The sequence below is a fragment of the Pan paniscus genome, chromosome 4, assembly GCF_029289425.2.
Source record: "Pan paniscus chromosome 4, NHGRI_mPanPan1-v2.0_pri, whole genome shotgun sequence".
NCBI lineage: Eukaryota > Metazoa > Chordata > Mammalia > Primates > Hominidae > Pan > Pan paniscus.
Window position 1 is genome coordinate 135,415,827 of NC_073253.2, and position 19,393 is coordinate 135,435,219.

The window sequence follows — 19,393 nt, forward strand, 5'->3', positions numbered from 1 at the left end:
ACCATGCCTGTTAAACAAAGGAATTAACTAATGGGCTTGCCTGGGCCCACAGTGTCCCAGGAAGGCTAAGAGGATGTCCCCCCAGCAGCGATTGCAGCAGAGACAGATCTGACCTCTGCCACCAGGAGAGAGGAACAGGCCCTACCAGCCTCAGCTTCCTGGACCAGTTGATAAGAGAAATCAAACCCAGAGAACTGCCAAGGGGCAGGTACCAATGGAATATCCTCTCAGCCCCAGACCCCTCACCTCAGCTGGTACCTGCCTGGAGCACTTGGGCTACAGCCTCAGTGAAGGTTCTTTCTCCAACAGCAGCAGCAGCAGTAGTAGTAGTAGCAGCAACAGCAGCAGCAATAATAGTAATAATAGTAATGACGAATATTCCCGGAGTGCTTACTGGGTCCCCAGCCCTGGGCTAAGCATCTTCCATGAATTCTCTCTCAGAACGCTCACAGTGGCCTTAGAAGATAAATGCCATGTTTGTCCCCATTTTGCAAATGAGGAGACAAGCTCGGAAAGGTTGATGTGTGCAAAGTCGCCCACCACATGAGGGGACAATGAGATCGTGAATCCAGGTGGCCAGAGCCCAGACCAGATGTCTTAACCCCAAAGCTTTTCTCCCTCTGGGGCCTGCCTCTCTAATGTGATAGTTTGGGCCAGGTGCAGCCTGCTAAGTGGGCCTACCTGAATTCACACATGCTGAATTCTCAGGGACCAGAAGCCCACCTCCACCCGCATTGCTCAATTGGGCACTCCTTCATTTATTATGTTGACAGATACTTACTGAATACCTACTATGTGCCAGATACTCTACTGTATTGTCCTTAGTGGACAAATTAATGCAACAAAACTAGACCCAGTCCCTGCTCTCGCAGAGTATATTCTAGTGGAAAATAATCAAACAAATGTGTCCAGTTACAAACGGATACATGCAAAGAAGGAAAACTAAAGCTGGCTCTGAGGGAGAACAGGGAAGGCATAATTTAGACTGGGGGACCAGGGAAGTCCTTTCAGACGTGACGTTTATACACTAACACAACCCATCAATCAGCCAATTGATTAATGCAGGCTAGAGAGGCAGTCAGGGTTCCACTTGCTGTGACTTCCGGAGTAAATAGGTTTCCCCTTGGTTTTCCACCCCCATTCAAGGAAAAAAAATAGGGCTGCAACCCACGGCCATTTTGCCGTTTGCTAAGGGAAGAGTCCCTAAGATTCCAGATTCCTGTGACCTCAGAGTAAAGGGTGAGGGAAAGTATAATCTGACTTGGTTTTTTGTTTCTCTTGGATAAAACAGGAAGGGCAGGGTTCCCCCACGCCCTGATCAGTGATTGAGCCGCCAGCCCCGGGCCTCCCTCCCCGCACTCAGAAATGTGGTGCTCTGTCGCCACCTGGTGGACATAATAGACGATGCCGCAGCGGCCCAGCCTCCCGCGTCTGGGGTAGGATCCAGAAAGCGGCTTCCTTCAGGCAGAGTCTAATACGGAGGCAATAGGTTTGGGTGACTTCCTGACAGGGGGCGGGGGGGGTGGGGGTGGGAGAAAGAGTGAAGGGTGGATGGGGAACGGCTGCTTGAAAGTCAACTGACTGGAGAACGACAATGGCCCCATTGTGACAAGGGCCTTGACCTTGATTTCCTGCCACTCTCATCTCCGGAGTGGCATCACCCGGGTCTGATTGGACGGGAGTCCGCTCCGTGACAGTGGGCGGGCTCCGGGGCTGGACACTTGGCCAGCTCCGGGACGCCCGGCTGGCCCAATCCCCCAGGAGACCCAGGGAAGACGGATGGGGCAAGGGGCCGACGCCTCTGAGAAGTCGTTTCCTCCTTCCTCTCTACCATCCAAGTGTGGGGGCAGGCCGGGCGCGGGGGCTCACGCCTGTAATCCCAGCACTTTGGGAGGCCGAGGCTGGCGAATCACTTGAGGCCAGGAGTTGGAGACAGGACTGGCCAACATGGTGAAACCTCGTCTCTATTAAAATACAAAAAAAAAAAAAAACAAAACAAAATTAGCCGGGCATGGTGGCGCGTGCCTGTAATCCCAGCTACTTGGGAGGCTGAGGCAAGAGAATCGCTTGAACCCAGGAGGCAGAGGTTGCAGTGAGCCTAGATCGCGCCACTGCACTCCAGCCTGGGCGACAGAGCAAGACTCCGTCTCAAAAAAAAAAAAAAAAAAAAAAACCCGGGTGTGGTGGCGCATGCCTGTAATCCCAGCTACTTGGGAGGCTGAGGCAGGAGAATCGCTTGAACCCGGGAGGTGGAGGCTGCAGGGAGCTGGGATAGCGCCGCTACACTCCAGCTTGGGCGACAGAGTGAGACTCCGTCTCAAAAAAAAAAAAAAAAAAAAAAAAAAAAAGCCAGGCGCGGTGGCTCACGCCTGTAATCCCAGCACTTTGGGAGGCCGAGGCGGGCGGATCACGAGGTCAGGAGATCAAGATCATCCTGGCTAACACGGTGAAACCCTGTCTCTACTAAAAATACAAAAAATTAGCCAGGCGTGGTGGCGGGCGCCTGTAGTCCCAGCTACTCGGGAGGCTGAGGCAGGAGAATGGCGTGAACCCAGGAGGTGGAGCTTTCAGTGAGCCTATATCGCGCCACTGCACTCCAGCCTGGGCAACACTGCAAGACTCCGTCTCAAAAAAAAAAAAAAAATGAGGCAGGCACGAGTCTCCCTTTGAAAGGCTGTGCAGCCTCGTGGTCAAGGCCTGGGATGTGCAGTGTGTGAGGTGTGGCCCCAAATTAGTTCTGGGATCCTTGGACACAGTCTTCAGCATCACCCACTTTTTAAAAGAAATGTCACAGGCATGGTTACACATTCCCACTGTAAAAAAAATCGTGCAATACAATGAAAAGCTGAATCTCCCCCCTTGACCACACTCACCCTTCCTCAGGTACCTACTGTTGTTAGTTTGTGTTGTTGTGTAGTTAGTGTCAATGTGTACACTGACCTCATTCAATTGTATTTATATTCGAGTGCGTACATATGAAAATGTGTAAGCTCACGCCTATAATCCCAGCACTTTGGGAGGCTGAGGCCAGCAGATCACCTGAGGTCAGGAGTTCAAGACCAGCCTGACCAACATGGAGAAACCCCCCATCTCTACTAAAAATACAATATTAGCCGGGCGTGGTGGCGCATGCCTGTAATCCCAGCTACTCAGGAGGCTGAGGCAGGAGAATCACTTGAACCCGGGAGGCGGAGGTTATGGAGAGCTGAGATTGCGCCATTGCACTCCAGCCTGGGCAACAAGAGTGCAACTCTGTCTCAAAAAAAGGAAAAGAAAATGTATAATTTGGTATTACTTTGTGGGCCTCAGTTTTCTAATCTGAAAATTGGGATGACAAAGATAGTAAACTGTAGAGTTCCTGAGAAGGCTGCCTGAGATAATTAGTGTGCTGTGTTTAGCACTGCACTTGGCACACAGTGTCTGCTATTATTGTTGTCATCATTACCATCTTTATTGTCATTATCACTGGGCCCCAGACCTAATTCTGACATCTGAATAGACATCCTTCACAACCTCTACTCCCCCTTCTCCCTCCTTCCTCCTAACAGACTGATAAAAACCTGTGTTCCCTAATGCCTTTGTTTTTTGAAGAAGCTATAAAGAGCATCTGGTGTTTTCTGCATGTTCTCCCTCTTCCCTCCAGGTCCCTCACTCCATCCCCTTCTTTTCCCTCCCATATTTGACCTAGATGCAACCACTCACCCCACTGCAGAGACAGAGAACCTTCCCATTCTCAGCCAGAGAAAGACATCCGTGGCCTGAATGGTGCTGCTGGACCCACAGTGACTCTACATAAAGGCTGTCCCTAGGTAGGGGTAGAGCTAGTGGCTGAAGGGGAGGAGGAGGACTCTGAAAGACGCCTCCTGTGGAGCAGGTAAGCATCAGAGCACCCTAGGGTGCAGCCAAGGGCAAGTCATCCCACCTTTCTGAGCCTCAGCTTCCTCACCTCTACAATGGGGCTACTAAAAATAGCTACTGCATTCAATTGCTATAAGGATGGCATAGTGCCTGAAAAGGGACCTGGCGTTGAGAAAGCCCCTAATAAATAATAGTTATTATTATATTGTAAAACAAAGTGTCATGTTTATTTAGCATTTTAAGTTTGCAAAGGAAATTACCAACATCTTTCTTTTTTCAAAAAGAAACAAAAGGAACTAGTCTTTCCATCATGGGGAAGAAAGTTTGGTTTTGATTTATAAGTCTCAGAAGAAAGGTAGATGACTTTACCTGGGCCTCTGTGGAAGCATCCAGATGCCACTTCCTGGAGCTGTTGCTGGTCCCTCTGTATTGCCTGTGTTTTGCCATATTTTAAAATTATGTATATACATAGGCATATATTTGCTGAACAGTTTGCAGATAAGTTGTAGACACTTTGACACTTTACCTCTAAAACTTTAACATATACCACCTAAGAATGTATGGACATGTGATAAGCATATATTATCACACCTAAGAAAGTTGACAATAATTCCCAAATGTCATCTAATGCTCATCCATTTGCAAACTATCCCAGTTAAAAAAAAAGCCTTTTATAGTTTTTTTATCCATTAGTTGTATTTCTAAACTTTTGATTTTGAAATAATTATAGATTCATACGAAGTTGCAAAAATAATAGTCTCCTGTACCCTTCTTCCAGTGTCCCCCAGTGGTGACATCTTATTACTTAAAAGTAATTTTAGTTTTTGCCATTGAAGGTAGTGGTAAAAACCGCAATTACTTTTGCACCAACCTACTATCAACTAGGCTACAGACATTATTTTGTTTTCACCTGCATTCATTTACGTGTGTGTGTGTGTGTGTGTGTATCTGCGCTCTTTTATCCCATGTGTAGATTCATGTAACTACCACCACAACCAAGACAGATAGCTGTTACATCACCACAGAATAACTCACTAGTGACACTTCTTTGCATTCACATCCACTCCCACTTCATTCCTCCTTGTCTCTCTTTCTATCCCCTGGCAACCATGAATGTGTTCTCCATCTCTGTCGTTTTGTCATTTTGAGATCGTTATATACAGGAAATCACATAGTTATCTAACATTTTTTCTTTTTTCTTTTCTTTTTTTTTTTTTTTTTTGAGACGGAGTCTTGCTCTGTCTCCAGGCTGGAGTGCAGTGGTGCAATCTTGGCTCACTGCAACCCCCGCCTCCCAGGTTCAAGCAGTTCTCCTGCCTCAGCCTCCCAAGTAGCTGGGATTACAGGTGCGCACCACCACGCCCAGCTATTTTTTGTATTTGTAGTAGAGATGGGGTTTCACTATGTTTGCCAGGATGGTCTCAATCTCTTGACCTTGTGATCTGCCTGCCTTGGTCTGTATCTAACATTTTTATATTGAATTTTTCCACCAAGAATAACACCCTCAAGGTCCCTTGAAGTTGTTGCACACATTACCAATAGTTCATTCCTTTTTATATGGCTGTACCACAGTTTATACAGTTTATACATTTACCAGTTGAAACACATTTGAATTGTTTCCAGTTGTTGGACAATTATAAAGTCACTATAAACATTTGTGTACAGGTTTTTGTGTGAACAGAAGTATCATTTCACTGTGGGAAAATACCTACAAGTGGGATTGCTGGGTTGTATGGTAAGGGCATATTTATGAGAAATAGCCAAACTCTTGCAAACTGACTGTACAAATTTTGCATTCCCACCAGCAGTGTGAAAGCTGCAGTTTCTCTGGATCCCTGCCAGCACTGGATATTACCGCTTCTTTTGTTTTTGTGTTTAGGATTTTAGCCCTGCCCCACTATAGGTGTGTAATGGTACCCCACATAATTTTTTTCTTTTTTTTTTTTTTGGCAGCGTTTCACTCTGTCGCACAGGCTGGAGTGCAGTGGCGCAATCTTGGCTCACTGCAACCTCCACCTCCTGGGTTCAAGCAATTTTCCTGCCTCAGCCTCTTAAATAGCTGGGACTACAGGTGTGTGCCACCATGCCTGGCTAATTTTTGTATTTTTAGTAGACTGGGTTTTACCATGTTGGCCAGGCCGGTCTCACCCACATGACTTTTAAAACATAAATAAGACCAAGTCATAACCCTCTTTTTTTTTTTTTTTTTTTTTTTTTTTGAGACAGGGTTTTGCTCTGTTGCCCAGGCTGGAGTGCAGTGGTGTGATCATAGCTCACTGCAGCCTCAACCTCCTGGGCTCAAGTAATCCTCCCACCTCAGCCTCTCAGCCTCACAAGTAGCTGGGACTACAGGTGCACACTGCCACACCCAGCTAATTTTGGGGTTTTGGGGTTGTTGTATTTTTTTAGAGATGGGGTTTCACCATGCTGCCCAGGTGTGTCTCAATCTCCTGAGCTCAAGCAATTTGCCCACCTCAGCCTCCCAAAGTGCTGGGACTACAGGCATGAGCCACTGTGCCTGGCCTATAACCTTTCTTAAATACTTCGAGTGGCTTCCCATCACACTCAGAATAAAATTCAAACTCAAAGGGCCTGCCTGGCTGCCTCTCCTGATCTCTTATGCCTCTTCCCCTCACTCTGCTCCAGCCACAGTGACTTCCTTGTTTCTCTAATGCCCTAAGCTTGTTCCTCCCTCAAGTCTTTCACCTGTGGTTCCCTCCACCTGGAATGTTCTTGCCCTGGGTATACACATGGCTCAGTTCCTCATTTGGTTCTTTCTAATGTCAGCTCCTCAGAGGCCTTCCCTGGTGGTCAAAATGAGCCCCATCCCTGCGCTCACCCTCGGTTCCCTTATCCTGTTTTATTTTCTTCATAGCACTTATTTCTCCTTGATATAATATTATATCAATTGTTGACTTGCGTCCTGTCTGTCTCCCTATAAGGACAGGGCTTGGCTTTTTGATGGCTATCTCCAGTGCTTAACACAGTGCTTGGCATATAGAAGGCAATAATATTTGTGGAATGAATGTGTATGGGAAACCTCTTGTAACCCTCCTGTCATCCTTTTGGCCCACGTTTTACTCAGCCATCACTGTGGCAACCAGCTTGGAGCAGGTAAACGCACCGAGGCTCAGCTGCTCCACACGGCTCTGCTCTTGCCTTCTGCTGGGGCTTCTCCCTGGACTCCAGTACTGCAAACTGGATGTCTGAGGATGTTAACCCCTTGGGAGTAACCCTGGGCCCTTGGCGGCTGGGGTTGGTGGCTATGTGCTTTCTTCTCTGACACTCAGTGGACAACTAGGAGGTGCACTCTACACTGCTCCTCATCACATCCCAGCTGGGTCAAGCCCCAGCTGCCCACAGTGGTGACCAGCTCTATAACACACCATGGCACTGGCTTTCCCTTGTTCCTACTTCATTCTCCCCAGTCCCCTATTCCTGCTCCCTGGGATCATGTCCTGAATTAACTTGCAAGCATGCTCCTTCTCTGCTTTCTCTACCTGTAAGAAGGTAGCAGGGATAGAGAAGAGCCCAGGTTACATTAGAACAATATATGAAACTTATAGACTAGTAGGAGAGACCAATACAACAAAATTTAAATAACTACAGGTAAAGAGATGGACTTTTCAACAGATGGTGTTGGAATAACTGAATATCCATATGGAATGCAATGCATTTCAATCCTTACTTCATACCATACTCAAAATAAATCAAAGAACTATTTAAAAAAAAAACTATAAAACTTCTGGAAGAAAGAAATTCTGCCAGGCGCGGTGGCTCACGCCTGTAATCCCAGCACTTTGGGAGGCCGAGGTGGGTGGATCACGAGGTCAGCAGTTCGAGACCAGCCTGACCAACATGGTGAAACCCCGTCTCTACTAAAAATACAAAAACAATTAGCTGGGCATGGTGGCAGACACCTGTAATCCCAGTGACTTGGGAGGCTAAGGCAGGAGAATTGCTTGAAACCGGAAGGCAGAGGTTGCAGTGAGCCGAGATTGTGCCACTGCACTCTAGCCTGGGCAATAAGAGCAAAACTCCATCTCAAAAAAAAAAAAAAAGAAAGAAAGAAGAAATTCTTCATGACGGTGGGGTAGGCAGAGATCATAGAAAGAACTTACTATAAAAGGAGGAAAAAGACAGCATTAAAAAGATAAATAGGTAAGTCATACACTAGGAGAAGGTTTTGTAATACATATTTTTGACAAAAGATTTCTATCTGGAACATATAAAGAAATCTTATAACTCAATAATAAGACCCCAACCAAAATAAAATATGGGGAAAAAAAATTTAACAAATACCTCAAAAAGAAGATATACAAACATCCAATAAACACACATGAAAAGTTGTTCAACATTATTAGCCATTAGGGAAATGTAAATTAAAATCACAGTGAGATAACATCACACACTCACTAGAATGGCTAAACTTTAAGAGAATCGGTAATAACGTGTTGGTGACGATGTGGAACAACTGGAACTCTTATATATTGCTGGCAGGAGTGTGAACTGGAACAGTCACTTGGAAAAAAGTTTGGTGGTGTCTTATAAAGTTAAACATATACTTACCAATGCCCAGCAATCTCCATTATAGGTATGGTTGGGATGTGATTTGTCTGTGTCAAAACTCATGTTGAAGTTTGCTTGCCAGTTCTGTCCACTGGGGAGGTAAGGCCTAGTGGGAGGTGCTTGGATCATAGGGGTGAATCCCTTATGAATAGGTTGGTGCTGTTGTCCTAGTAGAGTGTTTTCTTGTTGTTGTTGTTGTTGTTCTCAAGAGACTGGATCAATTCTCAAGGAATGTATTAGTTCCTGAGCAAGGGGTTGTAATAAAGCGAAGTTTCTCCTCCTGTTTGATCTCTCTTTGCATACATCTGCTTCCCCTTTAACCTTTTCTGCCATGTTTTGACCCAGCACAAAAGCCCTCACCAGAAGCCGAGTGGATGCCACTGCCACTTGAACTTCCCAGTCTGCAGAACTGTGAGCTACACCTTTTTATAAATGACCCATCTCAAGTATTCTGTTACAACACCACCAAATGGACTAAGACAAGTATTTATCCAAAGGAAATAAAAATGTATGTCTGCACAAAGATTAGTACATGAAAAATGTCAGAGCAGCTGTATTCATAATAGCCAAAAACTGGAAATATCCCAAGTATCCATCAACAGGTGAACAGATAAATTGTGGTATATTCATACAATGGCTTACTACTCAGTAATAAAAAGGAACAAAGTAGTGATAAGTGCTACAACATGAATACAACTCGAAAACTTTATACAGAAAGATGCCAGATAGAAGCATACATAGCATATTATTACATTTAAATGAAGTTCTAGAACAAACAAAACTATTTTGATTGGCTGGCCTTGAAAAGGTGACATTTGAGCAAGATCTGGATGTCAAGAGGGAGCCAGCTATGGCAAGATCGATGGGGAGCATTCCAGGCAAACAGCACTACAGGAACAGGATCAGGAAAGCGCTTGTTGAGCTTGGGAACAGTCAGCAGGCCACAGTGACTGCGTGAAGTAGGTGGGGCAGAGAATGATGGGGGACAGGGTGGAGAGGTGGATGGGAGCCAGATCATGCCAAGCCTTATCAGCCCTGATAAAGTTGTGGAATTTGATATGAATAAAATGCAAATCCCTCATAGTTTCATGGGGCGGAAACACATAAGCAAATAAAGGCAATTCAGGGTCATGGGTGATATATTTGGGGAGTGTACAGGGAAAGAGGAGTAGTAGGCAGTAGGGACATCTGAGAAGGCTTCCCAGAGGAGGTGACATTTCGGCTGAGACTGGAAGAGTAGTAGAAGAGGGGAAAGGTCATTCTGGTGGAGGGTACTGTGCCTACAGAAGCTCAGAGACATGTAGCCTCAGGGAACATTCAGAGACCTCAGCATAATATAAGCCTAGTTGGAGTGTTCCCAACTAGGAGAGGGAGTGGCAGGAGATCTGAGGCTGAAGAGAGTGGCTTTGAATGTTTTGTCAGACTTGATCCTGCAGGGAATGGGAAACCCCTGCAGAATTTATAGTCAGGAAGTATCAGGGCCAGGTTGACACTTCAGATCAAGATCTCCAGATTGGCAGGCAGAGAGCAAGGCCACTGGTTCTAGTGTGAGATAATGGGGGACTGGGCCTGGGACTGAGCAGGGGTGGGCAGGGCAGGGAGTAGAGCCAAACTCTGCTAAGCAGTGACTAGGACTCTCCCGATTGAGGCAAAGCTCTCCAGAGCTTGAGGCCCCAGAGGGCCATAAATACTTTCATGTGCATCTGTTCTCTTGGAGGGCTTGTCACACCTGAAGGCTCCTAGGCCCTGGCTCCCAGGGATTCAGAAGTGATAGGTCTAGGATGAAGCCCAGGAATCTGCATACATAAAAAGTGACACTCTCCACTCTGATGCGGGTGGACTCCATACCTTCCAGGCTGGGGAGGGGAGGGGGCAGGACAAGCACACTCTCATCTGGACTGTGGCTGAAGCAGCTCAGAGAATCGAAGGTAGCATCTAAAATAAGGACCTGGATGCACTGGGAACAAAGGTAGTGTGTGTCTCCATTGCTGCAGCTAAAGAATTGCAGTAGAGTGGCCCTGGTCATCATGCAGAAAAATGACTCCTGATCACCAGTCCAAGGAGCCACAGAAATAAGAGATGGGGCCATGATCGGAACATAGATCTGTCTTTTAACCTGTACCTTCTCCTAGGGTGCAGACAGGGAGGCAGGAAGGGGATTACTGGAGGCTGCAGTAAACTAGAGAACAAGCTCTGTGCAAAGGAAGCCTCTCTTACCATTCAGCATCTCAATGAATTAACCCTCACAACAGCTCTATGTGGTTGGTCCTATTATTATTCCCATTTCTTAGATGGGGAAACTGAGACTCAAAAAGGTGGAGTAAGTAGTGCTGGGTCCCAAGGTGAGGACATAGGGGAACCATGGCTGGAACACAGTCCTCTGGACACTCCGAATCATAGCATTGCCCTGTGTCCCCTTCAGTGGGAAAAGTCACTTCATCTCTTAATCTTAAATGATCTTCCAAGCAAGAGGAGGGGAGAGGAGGAGTATAAGTTTTCTTTGTCCCATCTTTTTCAGAAGGTATCTAAGTCCTTCCTGTGTGTGTCTTCCAAAGATACAGTACCAGGACCTAGAGAGGCTGAGATTTAGAGCCTCATGGTGCAAACTCAATTGTAGGGTCCTAGCCAGGACTACTTGCCTGTATCTTCTAAGAATCTCACAACAGTGCCACATGCCTCAGCTTTATCCAAGCAACAGAAGGAGGTGGTGGAGGTGGTGGTGGCAGCAGCAGCAGCAGCAGCAGCAGTGGCAGCAAATCTGTCCCCAGTGCACTACAGTACTGTTTTGCTATGATGAAATACACATGGCATATGGCTACAAAGTTACTATCTTGAGAGTGGATAGAAATGGGATTTTTCATGTGCCAGATTTCACTTCCCTTTCTGAAACAATTCTTGTAGTAAACAGAGGTTTTCTGATCTTGCTAAGATCAAGAGGATGGGAATTCCTTTACACTTTTAAAGTAAGACCACTGTCTTGTAGAGTTTCAGTCTGTTGATGGTGCAAATGTTTTTTAAACATGGACGCTATTCTGTGTTCCTCCCTCTTTCCTTCCAAAGGCTATGACACAAAGAAGAGCTGCTAACACCAGATGACCAACTCCTTTCCAGTTACGGACCATCCCGGTGATGAGACCTCCATATGTTGTCTGATGGCCGCAGTTCCTTGGCAAGTGGGTGGGGAAAAGGAAAGTTGTGTTGAGTGTGGGCGGCCACAGGGTGGAGGAGGTCAGGAAGGACCAGAAAGCACATAGAATGTGACTTTAAGGAGGAGAATTATTTTGAACCATGTCTTGTGTGCTGACAGCATAATGATCATTATTAGGGCCTCAGATGTAACATAAAGCCCACCCTGAAGTTAAATTTTCCTTCTCAGAGAAGCGTGGCCTGTCAGCCCAGCATCAGATGGTTCCATGCCGACCTCCTCCATGGCTAGGGGTTGGAGCGCCCCAGCTGCTGCCTCCCTGGTAGCTTTCATTAAAGGACTTTGCTTTTTTGGTAAATAAGGGCCCCATTTTTCTGCCTTAGTCTTTGAAAATCAACCTGAGAAACACTTTGTGTAAGTACCACAGATGTATTTGCAGTTTTCTACACACATTTAGTTTCTGGGGTTTTTCGTTGTTTTTTGTTTGTTTGTTTTTTGAGATAGAGTTGCCCAGGCTGGAGTGCAGTGGCATGATCTTGGCTCACTGCAGCCTCCACCTCCCAGATTCAAGTGATTCTCCTGCCTCAGCCTCCCGAGTAGCTGGCATTACAGTTGTGTACCACCACGTCCAGCTAATTTTTTGTATTTTCAGTAGAGATGGTGTTTCACCATGTTGGCCAGGCTGGTCTTGAACTCCTGACCTCAAATGATCAACTGCCTTGGACTCCCAAAGTGCTGGGATTACAGGCATGAGCCACTGTGCCCGGCTGGCCAACTAGTTTCAAGGTTGCTATCTGGAATCCTACCTCCCCAGGCACCCTCCTGGTCACAGCATGACCTCTAACAGAGGGGCAGATCTGTAGCCTTAGTTGTACCCAGACAAATTTGGTTTGGCTTTCATGGTATTTTGAAATTGGTTTTCATGTCAAAATCCTGTTTGCTGGCTTCTCTTGAAAAATCAGAAAACTTGGCCACATTGAGTTATATTCCTGAATGTCAAGTGGCTGGATCTGAATGAGTAGTGCTCCCTTTGCACAGAGCATGTTATCTCATATGCCTCAGTCCCTACCACTTCCCACCATCCCCCGCATCCACACCCCAAGAGAAAATATGAGCTAAAAGGCAGATATAGATATAGGTGTTCCGGTCTTGACCCTACCACTCATTTCCTGTGGCTCCTTGAACAGGTGTCTACATCTCTTAGGAAGAAGAGAATAATGAGATGATGTATGCAGAGCACTGGCAGAAAGCCTAGCATAGAGGAATCTGAGGATTCGCCATGCATGCTTCCTGGTATATAGTACTAGTTCTTGTCAATGGCACAGAGACTTGAAGACTGTATATAAATGGACACACCTACTAGAATGTAAGCTTCATATACACAAGGACTTTTAAAAATCTGTTTTGCTTATTTCTACATCCCCAGGGCCTAGTGCAGTCCCTGGCACATGGTAGGCCATAGGCCCTCAGTAAATGTGTTGAATGAATATGTGGATTTAATATTTCCCTGACTTCTTATTTTCTTATGTCATGTGCTAAGTCATCGGTCCATTTTAAAAATATAAATGCAAATAGACTTATAAGCTGATTATTTCTAATTTATATGTGTTGAATTTATTTTCTTAATTACTGAAAAGATTAAAAAGCAGAAGGATGCTTCATAGTTGACGGAACTTCATTGCCATAGTCATTTGACTCACAGCCTGGGAGAAAAACGTATTCTTCTTCTAGGTTGATTTTCTAAGATCACTATCAGAAGGCCAGGCTACTTCAGGAATCAAGTCAAAATTAAAAACTCATGCATTTATGTGATACCTCTTGAGAACGCAAGTTGCTGTACAAACACATTTAAAGCATTAAGTGCTCCCTGATGCCCTTTCCTCAGAAGTAGTACTTCCAGAAAGGAGAGTGCATTTAGGTAAAACCAATGGCAGGTTCTATGCGATGATGTCAACATGGCTCAACCTCTGAGTGTCAGAATTTGCTTCTCATTAGATACAACTTTTCTGGAAATACAAGAGAAGGTAAGTTGATTTCCAAGTGAATTCAAGCCTATGAATTCACAGGTTCATAGCTGTATTACATTACAGAACCTTTCAATAGGAGGAGCTTTCAGGAAGCTTGTGGTTTCAGTATTGGTGGCCTGTAGGGGTCAGTTGTGTTTTTTGTTTGCTCAGCATCCATTCCTCCTACTTCTGGTAACTAAACTTGAATTTTCCTTGGGAAGCCATTCTTCCACACTTTCAACTGTGGGATTTGGGGGAGGCTGTGTTCACCCCCAGCTCCAGAAGAGAACATGGAACCAGCCAATGTGTTACATGCCCTGGCTACGGCCACACATTCAGGAGAAAAGCAAGTTACCCAACTAAGCTCCTGACAGGGCGCGGTAACTCATGCCTGTAATCCCACCACTTTGGGAGGCCGAGACAGGTGGATCACTTGAGGTCGGGAGTTCAAGTCTAGCCTGGCTAACATGGTGAAACCCTGTCTTTAATAAAAATACAAAATTAGCTGGGCGTAGTGGGGTATACCTGTAATCCCAGCTACTCGGGAGGCTGAGGCAGGAGAATTGCTTAAACCCAGGAGGCAGAGGTTGCAGTGAGCCACTATCATGCCACTGCACTCCAGCCTTGGTTACAGAACGAGACTCTGCCTCATATAAATAAACAAACAAACAAATAAATAAATAAATAAATAACTTAAAAAATAAAAACTAAGCTCCATTCTAGAGCTTTTCTTAGTATTATTAGGAAAGAGAAAGCCTTTTGTCTGCTGAGACTTTTCACTGTGAGAATGAAATTCTGACACCATCAGAGGGATTATCTGAGAATGAAGACATGCAAAGAAAAGAGCTGAGAAAGAGAGAAAGGGGAGAATCCTGGTGACAGTGTTTGAATGCCTGGATCTAGCTATACCTGAAAATCAGACTCATCCCTGGATTTTTGGCTTCATGAGCCAATACATTATCTCTCCCTCTTTAAGCTGATTTGAATAGTGCTTCAGCACTCGCAGTGGAGAAATTCCTGACAAGCAAATTGGAATTTGAAAACATAGATCAGAAAAAGAGCCAGAAAGGCTGGGTGCAGTGGCTCATGCTTGTAATCCCAGCACTTTGAGAGGCTGAGGTGGGTAGATCACTTGAGCCCAGAGTTCAAGACCAGCCTGGGCAACATGGTGAAACCTGTCTCTACAAAAAAAACAAAACAAAACACACACACACACACACACACAAATTAGCTGGGTGCGGTGGTGTGCACCTGTAGTCCCAGCTACTCAGGGGAGAAATTGAAATGAACCAGAGGCCAAGTCTCAGTGAACTTCTCCAGTGCTTTAAACCTCTCTATACTTGACTGAGGGAGAATTCTGATAGTATTTGCGATTGAGCCTGGGAGCTCCACAATTATATTGTTCAATTGGTGCAGACTTTCATTCAGTAGAGTTACTGAGGGCCTGTGCATGCCATGTACCAGCAAGTGGACAGGCTTTCTCATTTTCAGGAGGGGTTGCTTCTAGTCCCTGGTCAGCCCTTCTTCACCCTTTGGGGCTACACCATTGCCTTCTGACCCAGCCTGAATACTTCTGCCAAGTGATTCTTCCCAAACACTGCATTCCATTCTCATTTCCCACTTCAAGGAACTTCAGTGGTTCCCTAAGTTTTCATATTGAATCTATTCTCATCTGCTCAGTCCTTAATAAAACTAATAATAAAAACTAAGTTTAAGGCACTTACAATGGGCCAGGCATCATGCTTACATTTCATAGGTTGCTCAGTTCATCTTCAAAATGACACTATAAAGCAGATATCAATCTTACTCCTATATTTTTTGGACGAGGAAACCAATGCACAGAAAGATTAACTAACTCACTCAAAGTCACATGGTCAATATGTGGTGATGGAGTCCAAATGCAATCCTGTCCCTCTGGATCCAGACTCCATGCTCCTCCCAGAAGATTCTACTGTCTCAAAAGCTCTCCCAAAGTCTGCTCCATCTCTATCTTATTTCCCACAACTCCCCAGTTTCCACGGCTCAGTTAGGCTGGTCTTACAGCTATGCCCACCATTACCTAATTTCATTGTCTTTGCTTTTTTTGTTTAATCATGCATCCATTCATTCAACAAAGCATGGCTGATCTTACACTATGCTGATAATTTCATTATTATCTTTGCTCATTCATTCATTCATCTAGCCAGTGAATATTTACTGAGCCCCTGCCCCAGCTGCTCAGATCACCGCCCTGACCCAGAATGTTCTCCTCACCTACCACCTCTCCAAATCCTATCTTTTTTTTGTTTTTGTCTTTGTTTTTTGTTTTGTTTTGTTTTTCTGTGATGGAGTCTCGCTCTGTTGCCCAGGCTGGAGTGCAGTGGCACAATCTTGGCTCATGGCAACCTCCACCTCCTAGGTTCAGGCGATTCTTCTGCCTCAGCCTCCTGAGCAGCTGGGATTACAGGCATGCGCCATGACGCCTGGCTACTTTTTGTACTTTTAATAGAGATGGGGTTTCACCATGTTGGCTAGGCTGGTCTTGAACTCCTGACCTCAAGTGATCCACCCACCTCGGCCTCCCAAAGTGCTGGGATTACAGGCGTGAGCCACTGTGCCTGGCCAATCCTATCTTTCAAGGCTCTGCTACAGACCCTTCCTTTCATGTATCCCACCTTAGCCAATGCAGCTGGCATGGCCCCTCTTTCCATGAACGCTGCGGGCATGGAAGGACATGACATAGTTTAGCATTCAATTTCACAGCAGCCTGGCAAGGTCTCACACTGTCTTATCTTCCCATCAGAAATTGGATGCCTGACCAAGCCAGGGCACATGCTCCTTCTGTATCCATCAGTCTTGAGTGTACATTAGGCATCCAAGAAACATTCTTTCATCCAGTTGTTCAGAGAACAAATGTGGTCCAATAAAAATACAATGGTTTAAAAAATGGCCCTTTAAAAAATATTACGAATCTGGGTTCTCTTTCTTTGCCCTGGAATTCACCTAAAGTTTATGATAGTCTTGTGAGGTAGGTATTATTATCTCTATTTTACAGATAAGGCAGAGACTCAAAGAAGGTGAGTAACTTGGCCAAGTTCACAAAATGGATAAATCTCAGAACACAGGCTCCCAACGACTGCACCATGTTGCCTCCACAGTCCTTGGACAGTTCTCCCGAATGAACAAATATTGAAAATTCATTGTTACTTCTGTGACTAATGGACTTTCACAGCAAATATGCTTGGCCAGGACCTTGTACCCTGACATTTTTCTTTTATTTCCAGGAATGGAAACCCACACTGCTGTTGTGAAGACACCTGATGAAACTCCAGCAACTTCTACATCTGGCCTGCTGCTTAGTCCTGGGACCTGAGGTCAAAATCTTAGAAAAGAGCCATGTGAGATGCATTCCCTGGCCTCATCTCTGTTCTTGGATGCTGTCAGCAACACTCCTTGAGTTTTTACCCACATAATAACACTTTCCTCAGCATGGATGTGGAGGTGGGGGTGAGGAATGTTCTATTTTTCCTTCGATGGTAACGCCCTCACCCTACCAACTCAGTAAAAGGGGAGTGGTCAGGGGCTTACTGAGAATGTGTCCTAGCATCTTTTCTTCCCTAGCACAGCCTCCATATGACCCAACTGCCATGAGAAGCTTGCCTCCCTTCTAAGGGAATTACCCCTGCCTTCCACTCCATCCTCACCTTGCCCTGCCCAGATTAGAGGCACGGAGGCATGTACCACAGGCCTGAAAAACCGTCCAGCCAAAAAGCCTGACTGCCTTGATGAGTCCTATCAGGGTGTAGTTATGGACGTGCCTGTTTCTGCTCTTCCCTCTGCATTAGTGCTCTGCAAAGGGTGGCTCTTACCCTCAGATGGTCCAAAGGTAGTTTGGGGTGTGCATGGATCACCTTCACTCTTCAGAGGCGAACAGACAATGCTGCTCTTCTCCAACAGCCTCTGAAGGACACCACCTACTGACTGGTTCTGAGATGTTTGCTGCCCCAGAGTCTCCCACCTGCTTCTTCCTCCCCCTCAGTCCTTTTTTGTAGCCTCTCAGCCTCCCTTCTCTTAATGCTCTTAGCACCCTTTCCTGGGTCTCTATTTACCCTGCCCTCCCTTTCAGCAACTCCTTCCCAAACCACTGTGTACTTCTCCTTTCTTTCCAATCCCTCCTCCCTTCCCAGCACTTTCGCCCTCCATTGAATCCCTCAAGCCTCATTCTGGCCCCACTCCTCCCCTCACCCTCTATCCCTGCCCTCCTCAGATCTGCCAAACACCTCAGGCCTGGCTGCCTCTGTCCTGTTCCTACCAATCTCCTGACCATGCCTCTGTGCTCCTTGGGACCTGGGCTCACATTTTCAATCTCTTCTCTCCTATTAGTACAGCTCTGTCTAGAGCCATGGTTCTTCTCTACCTTTCACAGCTGTCTTCTTTCCCACTTATATGAGTTTCTTTTTTTAAGTATGAAAATTAAAAAGTGCCACTTAAATACAATGATTAAGTCATAATAAACAGTACAAGTTGTACTTGAATGTGAGACATACCACCCATACACGTTTGATCTTCGAGAACCACATCTCAATCTGCCCATGGCCCATTGCCTGACACTAAAAGATGCTCACAAGAAGTTGACTATAAACTAACTTCTTGGTCTAAGATCCTAAACTCTTGAGAGGGAAGGTTTCAATACATATGAAACCTTCTTGGCAGTGCAGGGATGAGGAGAGTAAAACTGAAATGAAAGTCAGCAAGTAGTGAAGGTGTGAAATAGGCAGTGACTCTCACACTGAGACCTCCAGGGGATGTTAAATTTTCATTTCGAAGCTGATGGTCTTATCTGGGAAGCCTAGAGAGTAACAAAAGTTGTAGGCATATAATTATATTAGAGTGGTGCAAAAGTAATTGCTGTTTTTGCCATTAAAAAAAAATGCAAAAACCACAATTACTTTTGCACCAACCTAATAGCAAGCAAGGGGAGGAATATGGAGAGAAAATCAATTTCTAAAATGAAAAATAAAAAATTTTTTGCAAGTAGGACTTGCAAGCTCATTCTAGGCCTTGCTCTGGGAGCTTTTCGGTAACTTCTCTTCCTGTTGGAACAGAAGAAGGAAACCTTCAGGACAGAAGGTTCTGTCCCCCTTCCCCCTCCTGATGTGAATGAAGTCTCATTACACTCTAAAGTACTGGCGGGACTAATTGTTGCAAGGTTTATGGGGAAAAGTAGCCAGAGAGCAATCCAGTTATCAGCCTCAGCCCCATTCCGCTCAGGTACAGCTCGGGAAGTAAGCCCCCAACCCTAGTTGGGTCTGGACCAACAAGACACGAGGAGGCAGAAGCCCACAGCCGACCCCTCATGCCACGCACTGAGCAGGGTTCCGCATGGACGCTGGTCTTGCCTCCCAGGCGCCTGAACTAGCGGAGTTGGGGTATCGGGTGGAGTCTCGGAAAACCAATCCAATCTGAGGGGGGACGCCTGTGGGAGTCCTAAGTATCCAGCGCAGCTGGGAGGCCCACGTTGGGAAGTCGGAGACGGACCCCGCCTCCCGACGGCGCCGACTGCAAGAGAGCGCTTCCGGCGGCGCTTGGAGGCCGAGCAGTTGGGGGCGGGGCTCGTGCTGTGACGCAAGCCTCGTCTCGCCCCGCCCCGCGCGCGTTGCCAGGGTGATCAGGTGACTCCCGGTTCGCGGCGCTGGGGGCGGCCGTGACGTCAGGCGCCCGGCTGCTCCTCACTTGCTCTGAGACAGGTGCGGCAAGTCTACTGCGGGCTGGTCCGGGCTCCTCAGGTTCAGACCCGACCGTTATTCAGTCGGTTCGTGGAGAGGAGAGGTGAGGT

The 19,393-nt window shown here is 46.1% G+C and overlaps 2 protein-coding genes across 4 annotated transcripts in view; both read left to right on the forward strand.

Moving 5' to 3' along the window:
- Positions 1–19,108, forward strand: part of PURA (purine rich element binding protein A) — a 67,091-nt gene extending 47,983 nt beyond the window's left edge. Inside the window, exon 2 of one of the 2 annotated variants that reach the window (XR_010112130.1) lies at positions 16,842–19,108. The gene's annotated coding sequence lies outside the window, so the exon portion shown is untranslated. Of the gene's footprint in view, positions 1–11,487; positions 11,598–16,841 lie in introns of those variants that run through there. The other variant, XR_008625509.2, reaches the window with a different exon arrangement.
- Positions 19,109–19,168: 60 nt separating this feature from the next.
- The window catches only part of CYSTM1 (cysteine rich transmembrane module containing 1), a 68,688-nt gene continuing 68,463 nt past the window's right edge, over positions 19,169–19,393 (forward strand). Inside the window, exon 1 of one of the 2 annotated variants that reach the window (XM_057302419.2) lies at positions 19,169–19,304. The gene's annotated coding sequence lies outside the window, so the exon portion shown is untranslated. Of the gene's footprint in view, positions 19,387–19,393 lie in introns of both variants that reach the window. The other variant, XM_057302418.1, reaches the window with a different exon arrangement.